This window comes from Pezoporus occidentalis, unplaced genomic scaffold (assembly GCF_034315485.1).
Source record: "Pezoporus occidentalis ecotype Australia unplaced genomic scaffold, CSIRO_AGI_Poc_V1 ctg176, whole genome shotgun sequence".
Taxonomy (NCBI): domain Eukaryota; kingdom Metazoa; phylum Chordata; class Aves; order Psittaciformes; family Psittacidae; genus Pezoporus; species Pezoporus occidentalis.
This window is the reverse complement of record NW_026913596.1, coordinates 1079268-1100301: the sequence shown is the minus strand read 5'-3', so window position 1 is coordinate 1100301 and position 21034 is coordinate 1079268. Positions and strand designations below refer to the sequence as shown.

Here is a 21034-nt window from a genome sequence, read left to right as displayed (position 1 = left end):
CATAAGGGCTTGCCAGACAGCACAAAGGACAATAACTTTGCTATCTCAAACAAAACAGACAGCACTGCTTTGAGATTTCACTCTTAAAGGTGTAGTAACCTCCCTTGGCCATTGTGGATTCCTAAGTGAGGGTGTCGGGGAGTGAAGAGGGATTTATAGCTTTCAAATCTGTGGTGGTCTGGCAAAATGTATAAGGGACCACATGAGCATAAAGGTGTCTTTGGAAAACTGTGTGAGATTTTAAGATGTTGATAGCAATAAAGGGTTCAACCTTTTTGTGAACCCCAGAGCATCCTGAGTGAAGGCTCCAGCTCTTCTTGTTTTACACATACCAAAGTATTTCTATCTACAAGGGTAACAAGGGCTTTCCTAAGAGCATGGAGGTGAATTTTCTCCCTCTTCACCTCATGTCATCACTTGTCAAATGCTAAAATGCAGCAGTTTGAATTCTCATGTAGGAGAAGTGGGAACTTGTATCAAGTGGGAGCTGTGGAGGTTAAGAGGTATCATCCAGCTCAGTGTTTCAGGTGTGTGGCTGGTGATGTGCATCCTCAGAATTCCACTGTAAGAAACATTACTGTATTTTGAGATACGCTGCTCGTGTAACTCTTCTATCCAGTAACCCTACCAGGTCACCTAAGACCTGCGACACCTCTCCTTGTTCTTTTGACAACACTGAATGAGGGTTCTTTAGAGTTCAGAGAATGTTCTGAGAAGATGCAGTTACCCTGTTACTTGCACAGTCAGGTGATGGGAAGAGAGACTTTAAACTCTTAGGCAATAGTGTAGCTGATGGGGACATTTTCTTGTGGTGTCGCTTTCTGCAGGGGGAAAGCTGACAGTGTGCAGGCCCCAGTGAGTAAGGCATTTTTCCCCAGTGAAAAAAGGAAATGATGTCTTCCCTTGGGAACAGGAGGAGGAGTTTTTCAGGAGAAGGCCATTACGGTCATCTTCTGCTGCTCATTTTGATGGAACCCACAAATCCTGATGACAGAGATCATGCTTAAGCTTTTGACAGAGACAAAGCTTAAGTCAGACCCATTCTTTAGCATTTTTTACTAACTCTGTAAGTGCTTCCTGCTCAGTATCGTGGTCCTTTATGTATCCTCATCCAGCTTTCCCGTCAATTTCCAAAGGGAGAGTAGATGCCTAATACCAGTAGGGTGTCTAGAAGCTTGGGGTTGTGACGTGTTGTGATGCCCAAATCCCATTTCAGCGCTGAGCAATAGCTGAAGCTTTCTGCAGACGGGGATGTGCAGCAGGTGTTGAGTTCTGTTGGAAATGATCAGCGTGTTCCAGTGGGAACTACCAGGCACAGCGCTTTAGTGCTGGGGACTTGTGAACCCTGCGTGACCTGCTGTTTTGCTGGTACAAGGTAGGAGGATGTGAGCATCCGTCCTGCTGAGACAAACCTTTGCACGTTTAGTTGGGGAGGTGTCAGACTCCTGACCAGCGTCATTCTTCATTCCCTTGTTTCAGAGCTTTTTCTTTCAAAGTGCTTTTGCCTTAGGACTCTACAACTCTGACCTTTAGCACCAATATTATACCTTTAATTATGTCTGCTAGACAAATATGTCACCTTCAACTTACTTTAGTCCTGGCTTGCTATGAATCTCCCTTGGCCAAGGTACTGTAAGGTTCTGGGTTTCGACAATGCTATTAGCAGGGAGGCATTTTAAGCTGCTCGTTGTATAATCATCCCTGTAAGGTGGTGGTTTTCTCTAAATTAATCAGCAGGGCTTGTGCTTAATCAACAATGATACATGTATATTTTTTCCTCAGATTACAGACCTCTGTCTCAGTGTTCCATGGTAAGCTGGATTCTGCACTTTATCTGATTTGTGGGATTTGAATAAGTTTGGCCTGCACATAAGTAACTGTGCACTTGACCTTGAACATAACAGTAGCAGAGGAGCTCCAGCCCCTCTGTGCTTGTGTTGCTGACAATGCAAACATTTAAACATGGGAATTAAGATTTTATTTTCTTTCAGTGTTTCTCCTTTTTTTTCAGTTAACCTATGGCAGGAGAAAACTACAGCTTGGGCTGCATCTGCACCAATCCTCGGGTTATTAATATTCCTATTAAAGAGCAATGAGGATAAAGAGCAAATGGAAGAGAATAGGAATTTCGTTTGCTTGCTGGCACTACAGCGTAAAACATTATTAAGATGATTTGTTAAATAATAGAAAGGGTTTTTCATTTCCTAATTTTCCAGCTGCAGCTAAAGCTATCTCCCGGCAACCTGCTTCTCATTCCTTAATATTTAGACTTATGGACCAATTTGAGAGTATTTTCTTTGCTGCTATGATTAATGCTTCTATGAAACAATGTCATCGCAAGCCATCTACCTACCTTGTCAGCTTGGCATCAGTCTGGCTGTGCTGCGCTGTAATTTATGGCTTCAGCCAGTAATTTGCAAATCTAATGTTGGGGAGGCTATGAGGATCTGAAATCTGAATGCTTTTTACTGATTTGGTAAATATCTCCCCCATTAGTAAAACAAATGGCACAGGGATCAGACATCATCTCCAAGGCTCAATAAATATTTTATCAGCCATAATGGAAATTGTCAAATTGATCTAATTGTACAATACGTTATCAACAAGATATCAAAGTTGGACATGGCCTCTGCCCTTGTCTATCATTTGCAGGCTTTTGTCTTCGATTGTGACTTCCTGGGATGAAAGTAGGGAAGTGCAGAGTTCATTGCAAAGTAGAGGGAATAGCGAGCCGGGTGGATAGCCATTCACAAGATGAATTCTGGAGAAATAATTAACTCTCCCCTGCTTGCCTGGAAAGCAGGGCTGCAGAAGGTTCATGTAAATCTCCCCAATGGTAACTGGTATTTTTATGTTGAACCTGTACGCATCGATCTAATACGTAAAGGCAAATTATCCACCACCGATGCTGCTTTTGAGGTAGCATTCATGGCTTCCTTCCTTTTAGAAGAGCTGAGGGAGTGAATTCAGAAGCAGGTTTTAGTTCTCTGGTAGCAGCTGGGGAATTATTTTGTTAATTTATTAAAAGAAGTTTAGGAGAAAAGTGACCTGACTTTAGCTGACATTGCCTGGAATTATTGCTCAGCTTGAATCCAGTGGCATGGTCACTCACAGCAAACCCAGAGTTGTAAATAATTAAGGATTTATTTGGATTTTAGCTGGATTTTAGCAAGATAAAATGAGAAGACTTTGCCATGCTGAAATTCAGGCTTGTTAAACTTCACCCTATAGAGATGTTTAATTTAATGCAGCTCTTTTCAGTCAGCCCCTTTTTTTTCCCCTGTGTGAGGGGAGAAACCATCCACAGACACAGAAGAATCCATTGACATCAAAGTGAAGAGAACAATTTTTGTGTAAGAATTTCCTGGAAAGTAAAAAGGGGGGAGGTTGCTCTGCTTTGGGAGCAAGAGAAACTCAGCTGGGATGTTCTGCCCTCGCCTGTGCACTGCAGCAGGTCTGGGCAGGATCGGAGGGGCTTCAAGGCAGCTTGTATCTGATGGAGTAGATTTCTCAAGGTGGAGACCCTTGCCAGCTTTTCCTGCTCAAAGCATTCAGTTTTCAGCCAGGGTGTTAATATTTAATGGGCAGGGACCAGGGCTGTGCACAGAACTGCTCACAAAGCAGCGTGTGGCTGCCTGGAACTGGTCAACCGGTATATGGCCTCTTGAACGTTCATGTCCATTTTCCCCCAAGCATCCATTGTGTAGGAGTGGTAGGATGCTTTCTTGGACCTGTTTTCTGTGTGCCTTAGGTTGCTTATAGCTAACAAAGAGAGTGTCAATACTGCCTCAGTGAGGTGGTAGATACTGCCCAACTGCTTGAGATCTTTGAATAAAAGGTGCAGAAGAAATGGAAGAGTCTCCCTTTCTTTTTCTTCACATTAGTGTTTGGGTCTCCAAATACCCAAACTCACCAGTGTCTTGTGCTGGAGAATGGTGGTAGCCTTTGCCTAGATAGGGAATCTTAAACATGTTCTTGGATACAGCCCCTAGTTATGTTTTTCATTAGATCTCTGGGAGGCTTAAATAGAAGGTCTACACTTGATGTTTTTGGTTTCCTGTCATTTTGAATAAAAATAAGGGTAGAGAATGTGGTATCTTAATAGGAACCTTGCGTAAAAGTAGCTTTAGGTAGCACTGTCTTTGAGGAAGTGCTTAAAATTTAAGCTAACAAGCTGCAAATATCCTGTAATGTGTTTTTACTGCTAGTTTGTTGGATACAGCCACTTTCTGCGTTGTAAATAGGGAACAGAAGTAAATGGAAGTGTGTGTGGAATTAGAGTCAATTTTGGGATGTTAGTAACTGAGCACAAGTAAGATCATAATATTCATTAACTCAGTGGAAGGGTAAAGGGGCTGTTGTAACGAACAGCAGACAGGCAACCAAGACCAAGGGAAGCCTGGGCTTCAGTGCAGCCTCTAGCCTCGGGGTTGTTGAGTCAAGAGAGGTTTCTAAACATAAGCCATATGCTTGTTCTTTCTTTCAAATATTCTTTGAAAGTGTATGTTTGGTTTTCCACCCCTGTGCTTGGTCGCTCTGTGCTGTGCACAGGGGGCATGGGAGTTGTTTGGTGTGGTTTTCTCCAAAGCACTTCTGGTTAGGGTTTTTTCCCCAGCAGGATCTGAGCATGATGGAGTGATAGCTCAATAGATAAGATCAAGATGTTGATGTTATTAAACAGGGAAATACTGAACTCGGACAGCTTAGAGCCAGTTCTGGAGCGAGGTGGTAAGAAGCGGGTGTAATTCACTTGTTGCTGAAGAGGTGACCAGCTCCCCGTCTCTTGCCTCCTGACCGCCGTGTTCTCTGCAGCGTCTCGGACGTGCTGCCGTGTGTTGTTTCTCTCCAGCACACGCACAGAGCACACAGCATTTAGTTTGACCCATCCAAGTGATGACAGACCTGTGGGTGTGAGCAAGGCCAGGCTTTAGCACCCATGATCTGCTGCACATCCGTTAACTTTGGGGAGAGAACTATTCATTTTTAATGCAATCCTTTTCTTTGCATCCCATGCACACTCCCACCCCCAAATCAGCAGACCTAGATTTGTGTCTGTAATGGCTTCTGGTGAGAAGAGGAAAAAAAAGGAAGTTGTTCTTAAGCATTCATTTTCTAGGCCAACAATAACCCCAGCCTAGACGAGTAACTCCCTCCTAGTTCCTACAGAGAGAAGTGTTAGACTACACAGACAGTGAGGTCATTCATAGTCACTATTGTTTCTTGATAACCCAATTAAGAAAGTGCAATTTATCTCGCCTGTTTCCATTTAATTACCTGATCTGTCTGAGCAGTCGCATGAGCTATCTCCCCTGCACTCCAGGGTTCTATCAGGCTGAGGACCTGCTCCTGCTGCCTGCTCCCCGCTCCCCAGGTGCTTTTCATTCATTTGACCTATAGTCATAGACAGTTATAAATCAGGAAGGTGGAAAGAGCCATCGCATTGCTTTCCCTTACTTTAGCATGAGGGGGGAAATGTGTGCGCTGGATTGAGAGGCACAGTGCTATTGCCCTCTTGCTAATCTCAAACCAAACTTTAATAAAGGTATTTTATAATCTTCCATTTAAAACTAAGGATGGTTTGAGAAAAAGGTTTGTGTGTGCGGAGATTTGTCAGTGTGGATGTTCCACAGCAAAGGGTCAAACCCACAGCATTAATATCCCGTGGAGAAATTATTAATACCTCTATATCACTGTTATTAACATGCTCTAATGACTCGTGTTTGTAAATGCTGTCTTTGCTGTGATTATCACTGCTGCCAAATGCAGTCTGGAGATACCTGTCTGAAGCAAAGGAATCATTTCAGGTGAACAGCCCATTACCTTTGGCCTTCCGAAGCTGTACAAATCAGCAGCTAAACTGCAGCAGGATGTCTCCTGGTGGGCTTTGACTTCCTCGCTGCCCTGTCATTTTACCCAGAGCTTTCTCATTTGCAGTCTTCAGTTCACAGATGTAGGGACCTCATTCCTAGAAACGTGTTTAGCAAACTGAATGTTCTTGGTGCAAGACACTGATGTCTGGATGCAGGGTTGTTGTTTTGCTTGTCTGGCTTTGGACACCAGGTACCACTTCTTAGGCACTTACTCAGGTGGTACAGTGTTTTAGAGGTGCTTGTGCTCCGACTCCCTGTAAGAGTGGCAATGATGTCCTCAGTTAATCCACCTGGCAGATTGGTGCTGGTGCTTGGGAATTGGTGTTACCCCTGTGGTTCAGCTGATCTGCATCTTCTGTCTGATGGTAATAGGTGTTTTAGGGGGAGAGAGCCTGGCAGGGACGTTTACCTTTCAGAACGGGGGGTTCATCTTCATTCAGATAGCATTTTTGTGACTTAATTCACATTTCAAGTGTGAAAGCTGTAACAGCAGCAGGAGTAGCATCACCATGCCCTTCTGTTTCTCTGATGCAGTGCTGTTGTGCCTGCTTGTTCGGTTGAGCCCTCTTTGGAGGGCCCACCCATTAGTGTTGTGCTGGGTACAAGTGCAAACACTTAGAGACAATCATCACCTCAGAGACTCATAGGCTGGTTGGAGTGAAGGCTTCTGGTCCAGAAAGCCATCTTCAGAGGCTTCTGGGCTCAGTGCAGTGAAGGTGTGAGCCACCTGAAGAACTCTGCTTTGTGGAGGTTAGGGAGTGTTTCATGCCTTCCCTGTTGCTGCATTGACTTGTAAGTATAGAGCAATGGTCTGGTTTACTCTGGGGTTTGATTTTGGAAGCCAGGGCTGTCCACCCTTCCTAAGGTTGTGGGTGTGTTGTGTGGGTTTCCTTTCTCTCTGCAGTTGTTTGAGCTGCTGCCATTTGTGAAGAGGTGTGTGCTGTGCTACTTGAAGTTAACCATGAACTGTGCTCTCCGCTGATAGCGGGCAGCTCTTGTTTGCTTTGCCACAGTCCTGTGCTGCCCAAGCAGGTGGACAAATGCCTAAGAAGGGTTTGGCTTTGTTTGGGTTGTGTTGTGTGTATGGCTTTCTTCTTCTTGCCTCTCCACCCCTCTACCCCTGTAGCAGAAGCACCCTTGCACTTCTGGGGTGCGTGTTTTGTCTTGCTGATGGTGTTCAGAGGAGAGGTTAACAGTGTAATCAGGAGCTTGGCGCTCTGCGTGTTCCAGCAAATCACTGAGCACTCGGGTAGCAGGTTAGGCAAAGGAGCAAGCAGGAGCTGTCTGAGTTTATCTGATGCATTGAGAATCGAGTATCTCGGGCCGTGTTTGTAGCATGTTACAATTCAACACAATTGTATGGTATGAGTCCACGTAATCTGCTTTCCCTGTTTATCAGGGATTATCACACACACGGTTTGCACAATGTACTGGGAAGCAGCTTTTGAAAAGTTTCAGTTTCTGACTGTGCTGAGCTTGTGTTGCACGTTCTCAAGTACGGGGCTGTTTGGCATGTTGTGAAAATAGTGATTGTGGTGCCTGCATAACCCCTTTCATCCACAAAGGTGGAATCACGTAGGTGCTCTGTGCAGGCTGGTGCACAGAGCTGTGTCTGTCCTGGGTTTGTGCAGATACCAAGATGATTGTGTTGAGAGCCCTGCCTGGGATGTGTGCTACAAAAATGTTGTTGGATTGGTCAGTAAATGAGGATTTTGTGACAGTATAATGGGTTTTAAAATTAAGGTGTTCTTTGTTATTCTCTCTTGAAATATGGCCTTTTCCAAGGTGCCCATCAAGAGGATGGTGCTTTCTGTGCAGCAAGTGGCACGGGTGTCTGGAGTTTTGCAGATATATCCCAGGTCTTACTTGGAGCATCTTTGGGCAGTTCTCAGGCCTTGCTGGGGGTGTGTGTGTGCTTTTCTGATGAGGAAGTGTCTCCAATGATGCAGCAAGAGGGCAGAGCTTCCTTTTCTGCTGCTGACCTCATCTCTGAAGCAGGTTTCCATCCATAAGGTTTGTTAATACAGAGAGCGCTGATTTCTTTTACACCCAATGCGCAGGAGTGAATGTAGCATCCCCCATGTCCTGTGGTCACTGTGGGGACACTACAGAATGCTCTGACAGTGGCCTGGTCTGCTTGGTCTTCCCTGAGCATTGCTGCTGTTCAGTTGCATTCCTTCCACGAGCTGGGAAGGATGTTCCAGGTCCTACAGCTCCTGCACCAATTCATCTGTTCCAAGAGAAATATCAGTTAGTTTACTGTAAAGTGTAGAGCACTAAAGGCAAGACAAAGCACTACAGTGGAAATCACCCCAGTAATATTGACTAAGAGATCTTTATTCGCTTGTGAAGAATGGGGTTAGGAGATCTGATCCTGACACACACTTTGTCCAGCAGGATAAAACCTTCTTGTTGGGTTTATAATCCCTTGCAGTTGGTGCCAGAAATCATGAATTTGCCTAGTGTGTGTTAGAGTAGAAGCAGGCTTACGAAGCACAAGCAGTCATACATCTTCTGCTGCTCAGTGTTGGCTTCATCCTTTCATCCCTTCAGTGTGATAGTGCTTGGAGCTTTTCCTGTGGCTAAATAGAAGGATGGCTTGTTGTATTCTGGGAATTCGGTTAAGTCCAAATCTCTTCTTCCAGGCTGAGAAGTACTTTTGACACCTAAATGAGGTGCCCTAGTATCTTAACATGCCATTCCATAGGGATTTGTCACCTCCATCTATCCTGGAAACTTGTAGCAGTGTTGGGATTGTAGTATACCTGGAATGAAAACCCGAAATGATTGTGTTCTCTGTACGTGTGCTTTGATTTGTGCTTTGTAGCATAATACTCTGTGAAGTGCTTGGCTGAATGCCAGGAATTTGGAAAAATGTTTGTAAATCCCAACAGCTTCACATATTTCTCCTGAATGATGATTAGTTCCAATATTTGGACTGTGGGAAGACAACAGTCCTTGGTTGTTATGCTCCTGTTTGGAAAGGGTGGCTGTCTGGCTGCGGCACTATTTGATGGTAGCATCTGCAGTGACTGACCTACCTTTCCCACAGGGAATATCTACAGGTCCATGTCCGTAGGTCTGTTTGGAAGCCCTTTTACCACTGACTTGCAGGAGGAAACCTTGGCAGTGAAAAGCTAACGTGAGCTGTGTGGGAGACCAGTGAACAGAGTGTGAGTACTCCAAGCATTTAGCAGATGCTTCAGAAATCAAACATGTTCAGAGAAAACACAATCTGTTAGTGCAGAGAGGGGCTAAGTGTGGAATGGATGTAATCTCTCCCCACTTGAATCCACAGGGGATTTCAGATCCAAAAAGTAGAATATCTGCTCATTGGGCAGGTGGCAGGGACCCCTTCCACTGGAGCAGCTTGCTCCAAGCCCCTGTGTGCAACCTGGCCTTGAACACTGCCAGGGATGGGGCAGCCACAGCTTCTCTGGGCACCCTGTGCCAGCGCCTCAGCACCCTCACAGGGAAGAGCTTCTGCCTAAGAGCTCATCTCAGTCTCCCCTCTGGCGGTTGTAGCAAGGGCTCTTCTGCATTACTGGGGGTTGGCACCTAGCAGATGATGTGTAGTACTTGGGCAAATATTAATTCATAGAGTCCAAGAGTAGCTTCTTGGGTCTTGCTCACTGTGCAGAAGTTCTCTATGGCCCTCATTTAGCATCTTATTTAATCCTTCTCCCCCTGCTCTCCCTCCCCCATCATTCTGAGGAACCACAAGAGCAAAGTCTGCATCCTTTTACATGGCAGAACGCCTGAGAAGGATCCTGTGCTTGTTTCCATTATGATAAAAGACAAAACAACTAAATTAAATTGGAAGCAATCTCTGCATTACACAAGTCTGCATACTCCAAAATTCTCAAAACAAAAGAGGTGCTGGGAAAGCCAATCACCATTGGAAAGGAGGAAAAAAGTGTCTCTGGACTAAAACTTTTACTGTTCCTTAACTCAGAACTGAAATATTTTAACTCCTCGGCCACCAGAGCCATTGAAGTTTCAGAATGCAAAAAGCAAAGGCAAGAAGGGGATGTGGCTGGTACCTGGGCTCAGTGCTGCTGGGGAATGATGTTGTTTCAGAGCCGATCTGCCTGCGGTTCTGTCCCTGACTGCTGCAGCGGGACTGTGAAGCTGTGATTTGCACGTGTTCACCCGGGAGATGTGAGCCAGCCAGAGGGAACATGTGCTGGGGACTTGGCAGTGTAAAAAGGCAGAGGAAATCCAAACTGTCTTCTAGCACTCGGAGCCCTTTTTTTCCCCTTATAAAAAAGAAGGCTGAAACTTTGAAAGCCTAGACTATTATTTGTTATGGTTAAGTTGGCCACTGACCCACTGGCATAGAGCAGAATCTGTTGCACAAAGTTGGTGCTGGATTTTGTTTCGTTGGAAATGGAGGAATGGAAAAGTGAACTGATCAGGTATCTTGCCTCATCCAATTTAATTATTTTAAGCAAAAAAGAGGGGAAAAAAAACCCCAGGGTGGTTGTGGGGGTAGGGGGGAATTCCTTGGAGCTCAAGTCACAACATTATTATCAATTCAAATTCAGTGAGCTTTTCTCTCCCTTGACTCTGGAGGGAACCTGATCTTACGAAACAGAGATGCTTTACCTGGTTCTGTGTGTGTGTATGTGCACTGCAAATCGCTGCTAATGTTTTTTCCTTCTTTAATCTGGGTTAGAAACGGAGTAATTTATTTTTTTATTATTTGACATGAAAATAATAAGAATTTGCATTTATATAGGTTCAGAGCAAGCTTTCAGCCTTTCCAAAGATCAGAGATGGGCTTTGTTGTCTGCTTGTGAATAAGGTTTTCAAAAGGAACATGGGAATATCAGATCACACTATGCCACACACTTAAACACATTGTTAGTGCAAACCTTTGCCAAGGTGATACCCATGATCCTTAAGGAACTTGAAAGCTCCGTGCTGAGAGAAGGGAACTTCTGTTGAACTCGCCGTCAGGATGGGATGCTGCCAGGGAACGTGCTCTGCCCTTTGAGGGATCCTTCCTCCTGTGTTGAGAGTGCTGCAGGGATCGGGACCAGGACTGGGTTGTGCCTGACCTGAGAGCCCACTGCGGACATCCCTGGCAGTAGGATCCAGTGGTTTGTGTGGCCCAGAGTGAGCCTCGGCAGCGAAAAGCAAAGATGATTTTGTGGCAAAGGCTTTAAGACGGGATGTAATAAAAACAAAGATGGTTTCCTAGCCCTTGCTTGGTCACCTTGGCCAGATCACCTCATGTCTCAAGGGTTCAGTTTCTCATCTCTACCACTGGGGTACAAAGTCTGTGTTTTTCTGCTTGTTCAGGGCTGAAGTTTTCAGGGCACAGCTCTTGTGGTGTTTTTGTCTTTGTGGCATCTGCCGAGAGATGGTGTGAGTCTCAGGTGGAGCCTGTGTAAATGACATTGCTGTGCACAAGCTAGAGTTTGACCTGGGGCTAGGTGCGGGCACCTGAGGGCAAAACCTGGTCCCTAACATGTAGGTGCAAATAGGTGCAGATACCTGGAAGATCTCATGAGCCTGCAGTTCTGGCTCTGAGTTTTTCTGCTGCCAGTGCACAGTGAGCAGAATGTGGCTCTTCCTCTTGGGGCTGCGATATTAGCCAATGTTTGCAGAAAAATACAGAATTTGCCATAATTTACCTTTAGAGGTTTCTCGGGAAGCATTTTTTGCAGTGGATCATTCAGCAATGAAAGCGTCATGGCATTGTGCTTAATAGATCTTGAATTCGCCAGGATGGGATCAGAAGTGAGTGGTGCAGAGATGACAAACCAAATCCAGCAGAAGCTTTGTTGGTTGGGCTCACTTTCCCGTTTGAGGTGACTGTGCTAAAAAGCCCCTCCTGCAGCAGTGATGTAACCCTGGGAAGTGTGGGGTGAAAGCGCAGTTTGCAGCAGAAGAAAGGGACATTACTTGCATTTGGAAAAATGAATCTTGTTTTTTAAAGGCATTTCCAGGCAGCGGTGAGCATTCCAGGCTGTGCTGATAGACACTGCAGTTACCTGCCGGAGCCTCCCTCGTGACTGACAAGTTACTGCTTTATTTTGATAGTGCACCAGTGGGGAGATAACTGGACAAAGCAGGGGCTTTCTCCTGTTACAGAAGTGGCTCCCCTCAGGTAAAGCAACTCAGTTGTTCATAAGTTGACCCATTGACCTTCTAATCACTGACAAATTATCCACTGCTTTATTCTACAGTCTTCATTATGCACTGTTATTAAACAGACTAATTTCTTTTTCAGTAGGACAGGATCACTGAGGTGCAATAATGACCCCTTTCATTGACTCCAGTGAGTGGTTATGGAAGTATTTCTGTGATTTTTACGTGAATTTTTGAATATTGTGATGGTTCCTGTGGTGGTTCTTGAGGCATTTGTGGTGCAGAGGGTGACACTGTGGGCTTTCAGTGTTGAACTTTATAAAATATGAGTGATTCAAAGCCTTTATGCAAGGTATCCCCTGTCCCAGAAATACGGAAATCATCCAGTTACTTCGAATCCCAGACTGAAGGGACCTTAAAGCTCCTCCAGCTCCAACCCCTGCCACGGGCAAGGACCCCTTCCACTGGAGCAGCTTGCTCCAAGCCCCTGTGTCCAACCTGGCCTTGAACACTGCCAGGGATGGGGCAGCCACAGCTTCTCTGGGCACCCTGTGCCAGCGCCTCAGCACCCTCACAGGGAAGAGCTTCTGCCTAAGAGCTCATCTCAGCCTCCCCTCTGGCAGGTTAAAGCCATTCCCCTTGGCCTGTCCCTGCATCCCGTGTCCCAAGCCCCTCTCCAGCTTTCCTGCAGCCCCTCCAGGCACTGGAGCTGCTCTCAGGTCTCCCCTTCAGGAGCCTTCTCTTCCTCAGGCTCACCCAGCCCAGCTCTCTCAGCCTGGCTCCAGAGCAGAGCTGCTCCAGCAGTGCTGTGGCCTTGCCCCAGCGATGGAATTGCAGCTGGTTTTGTGTGTGCTGCTGACTGATCCCGGTTAAACTCTTCCCCCCCCCAGACCTGCTGCTCCAGCCTGCGCCGGGGCCGCTCGCTGCGGGCACTGACACCAGGGCTTTGGGCACGTGGAAGTGCCTCTGTAGAGGCAGGTTTGTGCCCTGGTAAAAGCCCAGCGTCAGTGACCTCTCTCCCCACTGCCAGAGCAGCCTGAAGGCTGAGCTCTAGAGCAGGCTTTAAGTAAGTCTGAAGGGAAAAAAAGCAGGAAATATGTTTTGCCTAAAATAACAGAGATAACTCCATGTTGCTTGCATGATGTTTTTTAACGTTTCCCATCAGTCTTTTCACTAAAGCTTTTCCAGTTTTTCAAAGGATTTATTGTGAAGGTGTAGGGAGCATGGGGGAGGGCAAACAAATTAGGGGTTTAAAATTACTATTAAGTATCTTATTTTCAAGCCCCTTGACTGAGATCCTCAGTTCAGAAGGAAAGAAATCAATGAACCATAGTCTACATTTTGAAAGAGAACTACTGGGCTTACATTTCCAATAGTGAGCATCTTAAAGAACCCAATTTTTCCGAAAGCTGCAAGTACCATTCTCCCCAGACGTTTCCCTTTTGATGTTTCCAGTGGGGTAGCAGATGCTGGGACACCCAAACTCAGTATTGGAAACTTAAAACAGTATGTTACAGAAGCATTTATTTCCCAGTATCCTTTCAGCTATGAAGAGAATTTGTTGTACTTCATAATGGATGAACTAAAACAAAATCCAGTTTAGCTATTCCCCCTAAAACTCTCTTTAAATGTTCCTGAGTGGCAGAAGTGACCAGCGCTGCTGAGTGAACAAGGACATAAGTCAGAATTGAGCCCTCACCAGGCTTTTGAGAAGCTTAGCATTTGATGTTCTTCCTCCTCCTTTGTTTGTATTTGGATTCTTTGACCCCGAGCTGTGTCATCAGGAGCAGAAGCAGAACTATTGTGTACTCAGATGGGGTATAGTGAGTATGTCTTGTGCATAAAATCAAAGAATTTCACAAATTGCCATGCAAACCTTAGCTGACCTTTCAGAACAGAATTTCCACTGTTCTGGGGGCTGCTCCGCACCAAGTGCGTGGGTCCTTCTTTGGTCCTTTGTACTGCAGGCATTAGAAAGCCTGGATTTGTGATGTAGAACCTCAGCAGAACCCCCTGACCCCTTGTAAGAAGCACCAGGTAGAGAAATGGCAGCGGGGCTCAGGTGACAACAGGTAGAACAGACGCTGTGATAAAGTGTTCCTCTCCTGAAGGACAAAGGCCTGAAGTGTGAGAACCTTTCCATTTATGAGTGTGATGCTAATCCTTTTAAAACTGGGAGATTAATGTGTTTGTCAATGGGAGCAGGAGTAGGTGCTTAATGTATATTGTTGTAGTGCTTAAATGGCTGTATGCTTAAAGCCTCCATTTTCAAACACAGGGTCTCAAGTGCCTGTAGCCATGCAGAAGAGAACTGAAAGCTGTTGGTTTAGACACTCCAGTTGAGTTTGTTCCAGCACTGCCCATCCTTCGTCTCTGGAGGGGCTCATGCCTTCCCTTAAGCACACAGAGAGAGCATCCCTGTGAAATCTTTGTGACCCTGTGTTTCGTAAGTGTTGAACTCTGTTTAATCAGAGGAACATGAAATCTCTCAGAAGACTGTCAGTGAAAAAGCACAAAACAAGACTGGATTTGTTGTGTAGATGAACTGCAGATGCAGTCGGTTGCAGCGTAAGAGACAAACTGGTGACAGACTCTTGCAAATGGTGGGTATTTTCGAGCACTTGGTAGGTGTAAGCAAAGGGTGTTGTAGTCCTGAGTCTTTTGTTGCAAGATTTAAAATAACTGAAGAAATGAAGTGTAATCAAAGGCTTGGTTTGCATGATGGGAGCTATATGGAGATTGTGCTGGAGATTAGCGTCTCTCACAAAAAGTCCTCTGGGTTCAGGTTCACAGAATTATTTCCCTGTTATCTTTGTTGTCGATGGCACGATTGTATGTAGATTGCCACAGAAGTGTTCTGTTATTTTGGAGTAAAAGGGACCTGTTGTATTGTTCAAAAAGCACTTGTTCCAATTCTGAGTACTTTCCATCTGTTTTCCTATTTCCTTCCTCTCGATAGGAGCAGCGTTTCCTCCCCTTCTGACTCCTTGAAGGGGCGGAGAGGGAGGTTCTTTGCACAGCCTTGTTCAGCTCTCTGATCTAGGATATTGCCTAAGATTTAAGCCCTGTCTTGGGGGGGGGGAGGAAAGAGGGGAGAAGGAGTAATTTTGTTGGTTTGTTTCAAAGGCTTCACAGAAAAGGAGCCTCGATAGTGCCAGCTTCGCTACCTCAAATTGTGGGTGGCCCCTGCAATACAGGTTTGGGCCCTGGTCCAGGTCATGGTGAATTAAGGGTCCACAACAGGAAGAACCTCCTTCAGCCAGTGCTCATTTCTCCTTCCTTCCTCTCTCATCACACACACACTTCTCCGCAGTTCCAGCAAATGGTCAGACGTGCTGGGCTGGCAAAGGAGCACTTATTCTTCTCTTGTCCTTGGTACGTGGCTCCTTCCATGCCCCTCTGTGGGAAATGGAGAATAATGCACGTTGGAGGCACAGTGGTCATCTTCCTGCCCATGCTCTGTTCGCTCTGAGATAGGCAGAGCTCATCCAGGCCATCAGCCACCTCTTGCCTGGCTTAGATAAAAGCAAAGAAAGAAATGGAGAAGGAGAAGAATCCGAAAGGAAGGCAGATTTCCCAGGAGGGAGCCTGAGCATCCCTGGGGATGGCAGTGGGGCTGTGTCTGTGCCTGACCCCCAGCTGCCTATCACAGGTCTCATGTAACCTTGTCTTCCCCTCAGAGCTGTACGGCGTAATGGATTTCTTTAAATTAATAATGCGTAAAAGGAGATTTACACCGCAGTGCTCAAATATTGTCTTTGCCTTTTATTCATGCATTTGTCACTGTAATCTCTAATAGAGGTGTTCAGTGGGGGGGATAAATAATGAAGGGTAAAAAACTCTGTCATAATCCAGAGCCATTTGCAAATTCATCACCAATATTCTTTTGGAAGCAGAGACAGAGGGAAATGAAAAATATATCCTGGTGCTAATATATCTCACTGATTTCCATCTCCCGTTTATTCAGAGCACCTACTTTGAGCTATGATAGAATGGGAATCCTAGAAATTGCCATTCCTTTTTAGAGATGAGTCTCAGGCTGCTACTGAGCCTCTCGAGCAACAGATTAAATATAGTCAATGAATACTAAGTTAGTGTAGTTTATAGTCAGCCCTAATACACTTACCCGGTGTGTGGTGATTAATTAGGGTTTCCGTTATCGTGTACAAAATAGTACGGAAGTTGTAGCGATTCTTTAGCATTTAAGCTGTTGTGGAGGCCTTCCCAGGCCTTTTTTAAAAGGTAAGAAAATACGAGCACATGTTTTAAAGCAAGAATCCTGCAGAGATTTTTCTGTGTTCAGTATTAAAGCAAGAAGGGCTGTGATAGGTCTCAGAGCTGTCCCGAGGCAGACAGAGCTTCTCATGGAGTTCAGATTCCTTTAACCTTCAGCAAAAATGTTGCAACTCCAGGATTTTGAAATTATGGTCTTGGGAGAAAAGAAAATGCTCTTGCAAAAGAGGTTCCCTTGTCACAGGCGCTGCCTGCCTCAGCCTAGGAGGTGTTGCAAAACCGGGGTGTGCCACTGTTGGGGATCATCTGAGTAATGCCAGGATCGTACATACAGAGCTGGGGGCTGGAAGGGACCTTAAAGCCCATCCAGTTCCAACTCCCTGCCACGGGCAGGGACACCCTTCCACTAGAGCAGCTTGCTCCAAGTCCCGTCCAAACTGCCCTTATGTATAAGCCCATATAGGCTTAAACATGAAGTTAAAACCAGACAGAAGCCTTGTGATACCTTTCACTGGAGCCTTTATGGTACCAGCCTGGACAGTTTGATTGAGCCCAAATCAACTTCAGCAGCATTCCCAGCATCCAGAGCAGTGAGCCACAGAGGGAGTTTTCACTGACTTCAGTTGGTGATTACACAGCAGCAGCACTGCAACTGGTGGATGGCAGTGGGATATGGTTTAGGGCGTGAAAAGTTCGGGCCTAATATATATACTAAGGTAGTGACATGGTGTTTTGTAGCCTGTGAGCCTGAAAGTGCCTGGACTTAATGGAATCTGCTGTTCTGTGTGTGATTGCTCCCTGCTGCCAAGCCAGGGCTCAGTTAGAACCAGCAAGCAGAGTGAAAACAGAATGTAGTAGCACTCCGAAAAGGGGGAGAAGATGAAATATATCACAAGATAATAAGAAAATAAACCATTAAAAGGCTCTGTTTCCTATTATCATGTGGTTTTATGTTAATGAAGTTGTTCCAGGCCTGTTTGAGTTTAACTCAAGCAGGGGAATATGAGTAATATGAAAAATATGTGGGGATGAAGACCCTAAGTTAAAAAGTCTGTGAAACATTTAATGTTTTCATTCACCATGCATTTCAGAAGAAGATATAAAGCAGCCAGAAAGTGGTACGGAAAAAACATTAAGCACCAGATTTTCCTTTCTGAGATCTCTGAATCTGTGTTGACAAAAGCAGGGCAGAACTTGACCCGATGCTGCTGTGGACAGCGTGGGGATGCCCGAGTTCAGATTCATGTGCCCAGTTTATCCATCATGGCATAAATGCCTGGATGAGTCTTAGAATTCCAGAAAAGAACATGAATGATAAATGGCATATCCATGTAGGGCGTCTGCCCAGGTTTCAGTAGTGCTGTTTTGGGTTTTAACCAAACAATTGATTTACAAAAGGAGGAAAAAGTATTGGAGGTAGAATTTGGAAAGCAGCTTTGATCAGAAAAATGGAAAATCCTGAAAATGTCCAAACAGACTTGAATGTTTTCATAGGGTTTGATTTCAGAAGAGCTGAAAATGTAAGCTCTGACCTGAAATGGCCTATGTTTAAAAAAGGGAAAGGGAAAGCATGCAAGGACTGAGATGTCCCAGGTTTAGAGAAAGTTTCCATGGTGAATTGAGATGATGTCAATTGTTGTAAGTTAATTGAGAACCTTGAAAAACTCCGCTGGCATTTAATATGCACTGGACTCTTTAATTCTGCTTTGAGAATTAACCATAAAGATCACAGTGTGGGACAGCAGGGACCATATCCAGGGACTGGGTGGAAAAGGTTTCCTGCTCGCAGGGCAGCAGCTGGATGCTCTCACAGCTTCTGTCATTTTACTACACATGAGCATCCTCAGTTTTTCAGTTTAGTAGGGTCCAGTGCGCAGAAACACAGAGGGGCTGTAACTGAACCAGTGAGCTGAGCTCAGCTGAAGAGCTGTCGGGAATGGCTGAGAGCTGAGCAGAGAGAAGCTCGTCTCCTTGCTCAGTGTCTTGGAGCTGCTCTGGCTGCCAGTCATGCATCATACCTGGCGTCTGGTCAGCCAGAGAGGTTTGGGGGGTTTGGTTTAGTTTGGGTTTGGGTGGGGTTTTTAAAGTAACTTTGCTTCCTGCTGGATCTGACAGGAGCAGTAAAGCTGGGGACTCTGGGTCCACACCTTGTCCCAGGCATGTCGAAGATGGTCTTCCTCTCTTTTGAAGCCAGGCATCTGTTTTCTCAAAGAAAAACTTCCTACAAATCAAAGCAGAGTTAAAGAAACTGCCACTGATTTCAAGAGTCTTTTCTAGAACAGTATTTCAGAAAGAGAACCTTCTGTTAATAACTTCCATGCAGAGCGCTGTAAATGGGCTGCAGGATTAAATAATGGGTAACTCGGGAAGAAAAGCACTGAATGCAAAGCCAGGTAAGAAAGAGATTTACAAGTGAGATGCAAAATGACCTATGGAAAGGGGGATAGAATGGGAATGGGTATGAGAGAACAGTGAAGGGAAAGGCTGAGCACCAAACTAGGTGCAGAGGTGGAATTTGAAGGTTGGTGCTGTGCAACCTCAGTTTAAATGACAGAAATATAGAGAAGAATTGATGAAATGGTGAATTCATTTGTTATCAAACTGTCTACAGGGTATGGAGCTTTCTTGAGCATCTGGGAAGAGGTGGTTTTGGTTTTGTTGCTCTGGGTGATGATGCTGTGAGCAGACAGTAGCTGTGTTGAGTTTTAAACAGAAAGAAGATGCTGATTTTGATGTATTTTGAGTGCATCTGCATTTTTCCCTGAAAAATAATCAGTGAAAACTCATGGCCATTTAGATACCTGGTTGAGAGAGTAAGAATTCTTCCTCTTAAAGAGAAAGCTTTGAGTTCCTCTGGTCACAGTTAATATTTCAAACCATTTGGGACTGGTCTGGCCAGGCAGAAGCAAAATGTAAAAATAGTTTTATCTTATAAGATTTTTCTTAATAATACCTTCAAAGGCAGAAAAATTGCTCGTTCAGCTGCAGTTGACTTGTGTGCTGTGGCCTGGCAAAGCCCAGGCTGCAGGGGAGAGGAGACCTTGCCTTCTGGTGGTGTTACTGGGCAGCCTGGAATGTGAATCATTTTGCCATGGTCTGTAGCCCAACAAAAGTATTTCTAGCAGGAGTAACAGAGGAGGAAGGAATGCGTTGTGTAGATGTATGTGTAGAGGGCTCTCCAGGACCAGTGTGTCAAGTTTTAGAATCGACTCTTCCAGATTTAGCTTCAAGTCTCAATGGGCGTCTTCATAAACAATAGTGGAGAGTGTCACTGGGCCTGCATGCCAGTGTGTTGGGAAGGCGGTGGAGCAGAGAGGCAACCACCCGTGGTTGTCCAGACAGGTGGTGGATGCTCCATCCCTGGAGACACTCAAGGCCAGGCTGGATGTGGTTCTGAGCAACCTGCTCTAGTTGAAGATGTCCCTGCTCATTGCAGGGAGTTGAACTGGATGAGCTTTGAAGGGCCCTTCCAACCCAACTGTTCAATGATTTTATGGTTGTATTGTGCATAAGGCCATAGGAACCTTTGTGAATCCAAGTGTCTCTGTGGAACCAGGGTTAGTGGTTTGCACCTAAACCAGTTCTTGTTCCTGCTTTGATGTTGAAATTCCTTGAAGTTGTAAGGGGAGCGAGGTGGGTGCTTGGTGCTGTCAGTAGTGTGGGGCAAATGGCAGCAGATGGAATCCCTTAGAGCCCCTGGTTATTACTGTATCTGGGTTGCAACATTAAACAGGAATATCACCTTGCCTTCTGTTTTGCTGAAATGAATTAACGGACAGGAAATCATGGATTTCCGAGCCCAGCTTTCCCTATGACATTCCGCGCTGCAAAAGAGAATTAAACCAGTGAAAGGGAGTAACAAGAAACAGGTTCTGAAATGATTCTGAAGGGAAAGAGCGAAACAGCATCAACCTGTTCAGCAGCAGCCCTCCAAAAACAGGGGTTAGAGACAGATAAACTGGGACTGAGGGAATGGAGAGTGCACAGAACTGATTAGTAGGTGGTGGGTTGCAATGGAGGCATGGTGTCTGTGAGAGGTGGCAATACACTGAGCATCCTGATGACTGCTCTGTAGCACTGGTCCTCGCTGTCGGTAGCCCAGCAGCCCCTGTTGCGGTGGTTTTGGTGTCCGTGTTTTCATAACTGGCGGGGGAGGAATCCACTGAGCACATCTGAAAATTCTCCATTACATCCCTTGTTGGGTCATGAATGGAGGGAAAAAAAAGGATCAGTAAAAACGTTCGGCGGAGATTTTTGGAATTCTCCCCATGGTTTTATTATCTTCAGAACTGTCAATGGCCTCACTGTTGGAGCTGCTGTAGTGGGAGTTACGGACTGGTGGGACAGGGCAGGACTCAAAGAATGCAGCTGCTTTGCCACTGCTTGTACAATACAGCCGGGGCATTCAAAACTACTGCAAAGGTTCATTCTTTGCCCTCTTCTTCCACTACCGCAGAGCATGCGTAAGCCCTTCCTCGTGCGGGCCGACGGGAGCGTTTCCTCAGATCCCCCCCTTTGCCTGTGCCTGCTGACACTGGTTTTCACTTTAAAATGACAGTCAAATGCATGTATTGTTCCTGATGACTGCAGCACGGTCACAGAGAGCACAGAGGCTCTGCCGTCACGAAGAAACGTAATACTCAAGGAATTGTGGTGGTTGGGTTCGGTGCGTATCTTCCCTCAATACTTTGCAGTGTTACACAGTTGAAATGAGAAGCCACATTAAAGCAAAAAGAAGGGGCTGAGTGCCAGAAAGCGCCGTGTGTTGCACTGACAGCTTCTTTCAAAGTGTTTCCAGGCACAAGTGGCCAGTGCTCTATGATCTGGAAGCC

The 21034-nt window shown here is 45.5% G+C and overlaps 1 protein-coding gene across 9 annotated transcripts in view; it reads left to right on the top strand.

The window, feature by feature from the left end:
* PRDM16 (PR/SET domain 16) overlaps window positions 1-21034 on the top strand; it is a 272710-nt gene that overhangs the window by 76880 nt on the left and 174796 nt on the right. The window contains exon 1 of one of the 9 annotated variants that reach the window (XM_062614561.1): window positions 6550-6662. The exons of the other annotated variants lie outside the window; for them this stretch is intronic. The gene's annotated coding sequence lies outside the window, so the exon portion shown is untranslated. Of the gene's footprint in view, window positions 1-6549; window positions 6663-21034 lie in introns of those variants that run through there. 9 annotated transcript variants of the gene reach the window in all.